Below are 7,420 nucleotides of genomic sequence, written 5' to 3'. Positions count from 1 at the left end.
CCTCTCTCCCTCTCTCTCTCTCTCTCTCTCTCCGTCCCTCTCTCTCCCTCCCTCTCTCCCTCCTCCCTCTCTCTCTCTTCTTCTCTCTCTCTCCCTCTTTCTCCCTTCTCTCTCTCTCTCTCTCTCTCTCCCTCTCTCTCTCTCGACTCTCTCTCTGCAGACAGGCTGTGTGTTCCTCTGAACAATACACCTCCAGTCATGCCTTCATCCTCTCCCTCTCGCTGTCTATCTGACACTCCATCCGTCAGTGTCCATCCATCTTTCTGCAGCAAACAGGAAGCAGGCCTCTGGTGATGGTGGTGGGTGGAGGAGGAGAGGGGGGGTTTCAACAAGAGCATTTGCTGATTAGCGAGCTGGCATTCCATCCGCCGAAGAAGCACACATCAAACAGCCCGCATCCGGGCAGCAGACGGAACCAGACAAGAGGACTCAAGGCTGTGTGTCGACCCACGGGTCCAGACAACAAGAGGACTCAAGGCTGTGTGTCGACCCACGGGTCCAGACAACAAGAGGACTCAAGGCTGTGTGTCGACCCACGGGTCCAGACAACAAGAGGACTCAAGGCTGTGTGTCGACCCACGGGTCCAGACGAGAGGACTCAAGGCTGTGTCGACCCACGGGTCCAGACAAGAGGACTCAAGGCTGTAGTCCTTGAGGGTGCGTTGAGAGGATAAATCATCAATTATCCAGTGGGACGGTTTCACAGGGCGAAGCGTGCAAAAACGATTGGGCTTTTTCATGGCCGCCGGTCCTCGTCTATCGGTGCACTTCATAAAGACACGTTGAGGCATAAAAGGGTCTTGTGTGGGTTCGTCATTTTTCACGGACGGAAAACATTATTAAAAAACACAGCAACTCAGAGAGGGGGGAAAGTGTCAAGGGCAACTTTGTTGGCAATGAAAAGGCCAGTATAGCCATGATGAAGCGTTTGAAAATACCATTCATCCATATAAAGCAAATCACTGCAAACCAGATACACCGCGCCGCGGCAATCTGCGAGCAGCCCGGTGTTAAGGGTCAAGGCCGTAAGAGGGCCGAAGCCACGCTCTGTTCTAATTGACCACGACGGGAAGTGCAAGCGTGCCATGCGCTTGGCATAAGGAAGGAAAGGGCAAAGGTCAAAAGACTGCATTTAGAAGATGTCAAGGCTGCAAGCTATTCAGGGGCAAGAAGGTTAAGCTAGGAATTAACGGCGGTAATATCCATGTGTGCGTACTGTGGAAACGGTTGGTGTTGTAGTGTTGGGACAAAGATATTGCTCAATAAGAAACAGAGAGTGAGTGAGTGAGTGTGTGTGTGTGTGTGGTGTTAAAAACCGATGCAAAGCAGAACATCATTTGAACCTTGAGTTTAGAGACACAGGGGGTTGTTGGGGCAGGGCTGGTGTTAAAACTGAACATCATTTGAACCTCGACTTTGCTCCGGATCCTTGACCCCCCTTTTGAAAACGTGTACACACACACACACACACACACACACACACGCGCGCGCATCTCCTTTCAAACTATCGGCGAGCGACTCCGTCACACTGGCTCCGCCCGGGACCCCGGACGACACGGAGCATCCTACCCAGAGCTCGATCAACCCCCAGAGGGACCGGAGGGGATCAGAGAGGTCTGCTCTCCAGTGGACACAGCTGCTGTGGAAAATGCCACGACGTGCAGTGGACCCAGGTTGCAGCTACAGTACATGCCTCCACATGTCTGAACCCGAGACCCGAGGACCAGGTGGGGACGGAACATGTCCTGGCCGGTGGTCATCTTGGCACCTAAGCGGATAACGACTGCGACGAACTGACGGGAAATATGCTTAAACTAAATGCCCATAAGTTTAAATGTCCCTGTCAAAAAACAGCAGCCAATTATGACCTTGGCTTTATTGGACGGCATTTTCGGTCTGGACGCCAAAGGCAGGATCTTAGGTCAATAAGTAACCCATTATTATATGCCAACAACAGACGTATAGCATGATTTATGCAATGGCCTCATTGTAATCCAGGAGCCTCGGCGGTTCCAAAGACGCCCACGCACGGCCACCCTGGCCGCCCAGGAAGGAGTGCCCTGGGGCTGGGCAGGAGCAGGCAGGATTGTCCCTGCGCCAGCATTCATACAGATCACCGCTATATGATCAGCCTGACCCACAGCTCAGGGCACACTGGGGGAGGAGAGAATGTATGTATGGGCGTTTGGCACAGGAAGAGAAGAACAGAGAGAGAGAGGAGAGAGAAAGAGAGAGAGAAAAGGAGAAGGAAGGAAGGTTCGGGAGGGGAGGAGAGGGTTGAAAGGAATAAGGTTGCATGGAGGTGCTTTATATTATGGCATATCTAACAGCTAACCAAACGACTTAGGTCTCATATACAATTGTTTAAAATGCACTAGTGTACAAGTGGGACTTCTGTCAAAACATCAAGCTAAGCGTAGTCTAGTAAACACACACACACACACACACCAAAACAATGACACCCGCTCCTCTTCACGACTTCTGCGTTGACGAATATGATCACTGAGGTCACTGAAAGGTGAGAGGGAGGTCAAGGTGAAGAGGTGAGGGAAGGTCAGGGTTGAGAGAGAGAGAGAGAGGGGGGGGGGGGGGGGTTACTTACGTTGCAGTTGGAGGACTGGTTTAGATTGGGAGAGGATCCGTCAGTCCACTCTGCAGTGTCGGCACTGCCAGACTGTCTGCTGCTCTCATACTCCTTCAGCTAGATGGAGAAGAAGAGTTTAGAGACACAGAGGGTCGAGGCAGGGCTGCCCCCTCATAACCCTACACAGTCTGCTACAACACTGGCACTACAGACACAGAGGGTTGGGGCAGGGCTGCCCCTCAGACCCTACACAGTCTGCTACAACACTGTCACTACAGGACACAGAGGGTTGGGGCAGGGCTGCCCTCTCAGACCCTACACAGTCTGCTACAACACTGTCACTACAGACACAGAGGGTTGGGGCAGGGCTGCCCTCTCATAACCCTACACAGTCTGCTACAACACTGGCACTACAGACACATAGGGTTGGGGCAGGGCTGCCCTCTCAGACCCAGCAGAGTCTGCTACAACACTGTCACTACAGACACAGAGGGTTGGGGCAGGGCTGCCCTCTCAGACCCAGCAGAGTCTGCTACAACACTGGCACTACAGACACATAGGGTTGGGGCAGGGCTGCCCCCTCAGACCCAGCAGAGTCTGCTACAACACTGTCACTACAGACAGACACATGACGACAATGTCATTCACATTCACAAATGTGCAAGTACACATACACAGGGATACATTTACACACTCACTCACACACACAGTACACTCACACTCAGACAAGACACACACACACACACACACACTAGGGATGGGCACGGCCATTTGAATATTCAACTATTCAAAATGACGTAGGTATTCACGCAAAATGCGGCAATCAAACTATCTCATGCTTTAATTTTGAAGGCAAAATACATTCTCACGCTTTATCCTGAAGGCAAAATCACAATACCGAAAGTGGAACTGCTGCCATGCGCCGTGCTGCTGCCCTGACGAGAGATGTGTGATTGCTGGTTGACATGGTAGCTACATGCTAATGTAAGTCAGGCAGACATTTATTGGACTGTTGCCGGCAAAATAAAATGTATATGAGCTCTTGGGAGAGGTTTCAGAAAAGAAGTGCCACAACTTTACCTTGCAATCTAATAAAATATGCACTTGAGATTTGTTAACTTTGTTGCCAGCTATGTTTGTAGTTGTGGTTAACCAGCACTGTAGCAGACTAGTCTACATGCACACACAAATTACTGTTACATCAAAGGAATTATGATTAGCTGTGTGCTTTCGTGTGCAGTGCTCATATTGTTTATCCAAGAGGTTGCAACAAATTCTGCTTATTTTATATATATATATTTTTTTAGGTGTTTAGGATCTGATAACTGAAATAATTTAAATAGAATAATCCAATATTGATATGCCTTCAAATTCCCATCCCTAACACACGTGCGCGCACACACACACACCTTAATGTTGACACAATCACTGGCCAATAGAGAGATTGGTGAGAGATACAGAACAGTCGGGTCAACGAGAACAAAAGCCATCACCAAAGCTGTCCACAGAGCCTCATTGATCAGATAGTTTGATTGATTGTTGATTTGAGTGTCAATCAAGGTACAAAAGAGAGAGAGAGAGAGAGAGAGAGAGAGAAATAAAAAAGGAATGAAAGAAAGAAAGAAAATCATGATTTATATATAAGGCTCAACTGACCAACAGAATAACCACCGCATCCAACCTGGGAAACAAAAGCCATGATGCACCAGTGTACCAGTGTACCCACCACCAACAGATGGCGCTGCAGAGCACACCGTGTCCACCAACCCACACACACACACCAAGAACCCAACACCTAAAAAAAGAAAAAAACTAAAAACAGACTCCATGAACCCTTAGTCCTTCTGGAAGACCAAGGGTCTGGAGTCTGTGTGTGTGTGTCTGTGTGTCTGCGTGTGTGTCTGCGTGTGTGTCTGCGTGTGTGTGTGTCTGTAAACGAGGGGAAACGCAGCTACGACGCAGCAGGGCCTGGTGAGGGTTAGTAGGAGTGAGTCATTTTAGTAAGCTTGGCGAGGAGCAGGCTAGTAGGCCGAGAACCAGACTAGCCCAGGATGCGGTGAGGGGACGTGGGGGTTGAGGGGAGGCTGAGAGGATAGGGTTCCGGGGGGGGGGTCGGGGGTGCAGGGATGGGAGAGGGAGTTGAGGAGAGAGAGGGGGGTGGGGTGGGGGTTCCTACCCGAGCGAGAGCTTCTTCCACGGTGATCATCTTCTCCTTCACCATCATCATCAGCTGGATGCGCTCCTCGTCGCTCATGGTGATCTCACTGGCCACGTAGCCAATGTCCTCTCCTTGGAAGGTCAAGGGTCAAAGGTTACATAAAGTCCAGCCCAGATAGAGAATATCTCGTATCTAGGGACGCACCGATATATCGACGCCGATACCAGAAACTGACCCAATACCGGGCTAAACAAGAGTGTTGGTATTGGGAGAATTTCCCCAATAATAAAATCCGATACGAAAACCCACATGTACTAGCATTTTATTGAGCATGTTATTGTTTATTATTCTCTCTTTATTGTGTTTACCAAGAGAGTTCTATATTTTATCTATGGGGCGTTCACAGGGGAAGCCTTTCACTGCACACATTAACGGAACGTAGACCAAATGCATCCACATTTTTATAGGATTCTAGCACATTTTCATAACAATAGCGAATATTACCGTTTTCATTGAGGTTTCTTACAAATTAACGATGCTTTATGATGTCCTTTATATGCCGATTATCATTCAAATCTAAAATTGTACCATATGTCCCCCTTTAGACAACATATGTAACACTACCAGCGCACTTTTGTTAAGATAATTAGTTTACCATTCGCGGTCGCTATACTGCGGTCGCATACCGCTGTTTAGATCACGTCGAAGAATAGACACATCCCAGTGACATGTGACCTGTGCTAACGCTCTTGGGAAATGTATTCATGTAGTTTTCAACATTTTCACCTTTTAATTTTAAACCAATGCTGCCATCTACTGACAACAGAAAGTGTTGTCTAATCATCACCTTGAGAGCCACTTCCGTATACAGCGTCGCCCCAAACCCATTCTAGAGATTCCCACTTTTTACTGGGAATGGGGCGTGGCCGTAATTGGTCCTAGACAATAAGAGTGGCTGCGATTGGTCACCGTGACGTTAAGTGTGTGACGGATATGAACTTTGACCCGACAGGTCACATGACAGAAATCAAAGTCAAGTCGCTAGATTGTGTGCCTTTGTGGACACACAAAGGTTTTAGATGTCTCTAAAGCAGCGGTTCTCAAACTACGGGTCGCGACCCAAAGTGGGGTTGTGGGTAGGTGACAGTGACAGTTTTTTTTTTTTTTTTTTTTTTTTTTTTAAATCAATATATATATATATATATTTAAAAGTTTCTGGCAACATCTCCAAAACTATACTCGTATTCAAAGCGGTATAAAACGGAAATGTACCAATGGAAAAAACTATCCGTTTCGTACATGTTGACTGCAAGCAAGTCATTGATAAGCAATGGGTGTATTAGACCCATAGCCATAATTTAAGATATAGTTTAAGCTTTCGCAAAAATGTCCCCGTCCTCCCATTGACGTCAGTGTTGGCACGCTAGCCCTAATATGGTCATAAGGGCGTGGCTCTGAATGAGTTAAGTGTGGGGTCGCCAAAAAAATCCTAAATAAAACGGGGTCGTGGTATAAAACAGTTTAACCCCTGCTCTAAGGGAGGAAATGGATTACAATTTACACCTCAATCGTTTCTGCACAGTGAACCCAAAACAACAGCCTACGCGTTTACTTTTCAGCTAAAGCAATGGTTTCCCATTCAGAACTGGGTATCGGGTCGATAATACATGGCACTCGGAATCATGTCGGCTCTGATGAATAGATCCTTACTAGGAGTCATTAAGGCACATCGACTAAAAGCGTTTTAACAAGCAAATGTGAAATAGCGCCCAGAGGGTGAAACACTGAGCTAATAGAGCTGGAGTACCTTTGGACGCCCAGAGGGTGAAACACTGAGCTAATAGAGCTGGAGTACCTTTGGACGCCTGCCGCGACGCCGGCTTGTGCTGCGACTTGCGGAAGTTCTGCCAAAAGGACTTGTTCTTCTTTTTATTATCCCATTTACCTGAGAGGAGAGAGAGAGAGAGGCGGAGTCACACGAGAGAGACAGACAGCACTACTCACCGTGATGAGACAAACAGCACACGAGAGAGACAAACAGCACTACTCACCGTGGTGAGACAAACAGCACACGAGAGAGACAGACAGCACTACTCACCGTGGTGAGACAAACAGCACACGAGAGAGACAAACAGCACTACTCACCGTGATGAGACAAACAGCACACGAGAGAGACAGACAGCACTACTCACCGTGATGAGACAAACAGCACACCAGAGAGACAAACAGCACTACTCACCGTGATGAGACAAACAGCACACGAGAGAACCCCACGCCGTGATGAATATACCATTTTTATTAGGGATGTCCGATATTATCGGCCTACCGATATTGGCATTAAAATGTGATATCGAAAAATATCGGTATCGGTTAAAAAAAATAAAAAATTTTTTTTTTTACATTTCTATAACCTTTATTTACCCAGGCAAGCCAGTAAGAACAAATTCTGATTTTATTTATTGTCAAAAGTATGCATAATGTTGTGTTAATTCCACAACAAGACATATGTAATGTTAATTACCTGAAATTATTCTGTTTTTTGGGGGGGGGGGGGGGGGGGGGGGGGGGGAACCCTGCATATATCGGTATCGGTTGATATCGGTATCGGAAATTAAGAGTTGGACAATATCGGTATATCGGTAAAAAAGCCAATATCGAGCATCCCTAATTTTTCTTTT

At 47.5% G+C, this 7,420-nt stretch overlaps 1 long non-coding RNA gene across 1 annotated transcript; it reads right to left on the bottom strand.

The window, feature by feature from the left end:
• Window positions 1-2,602: 2,602 nt before the first annotated feature.
• LOC311247677 lies at window positions 2,603-6,689 on the bottom strand. Its single transcript, XR_014620868.1, has 3 exons — window positions 6,598-6,689; window positions 4,761-4,873; window positions 2,603-2,701 (listed from the first exon to the last, which is right to left on the bottom strand). It is a non-coding gene; the product is annotated as an uncharacterized lncRNA (long non-coding RNA).
• Window positions 6,690-7,420: the final 731 nt, after the last annotated feature.

The sequence above is a fragment of the Notolepis coatsorum genome (genome assembly GCF_963971535.1).
Source record: "Notolepis coatsorum genome assembly, contig: SCAFFOLD_5002, whole genome shotgun sequence".
Lineage (NCBI taxonomy): Eukaryota > Metazoa > Chordata > Actinopteri > Aulopiformes > Paralepididae > Notolepis > Notolepis coatsorum.
This window is presented reverse-complemented; position numbering and strand designations above follow the sequence as displayed.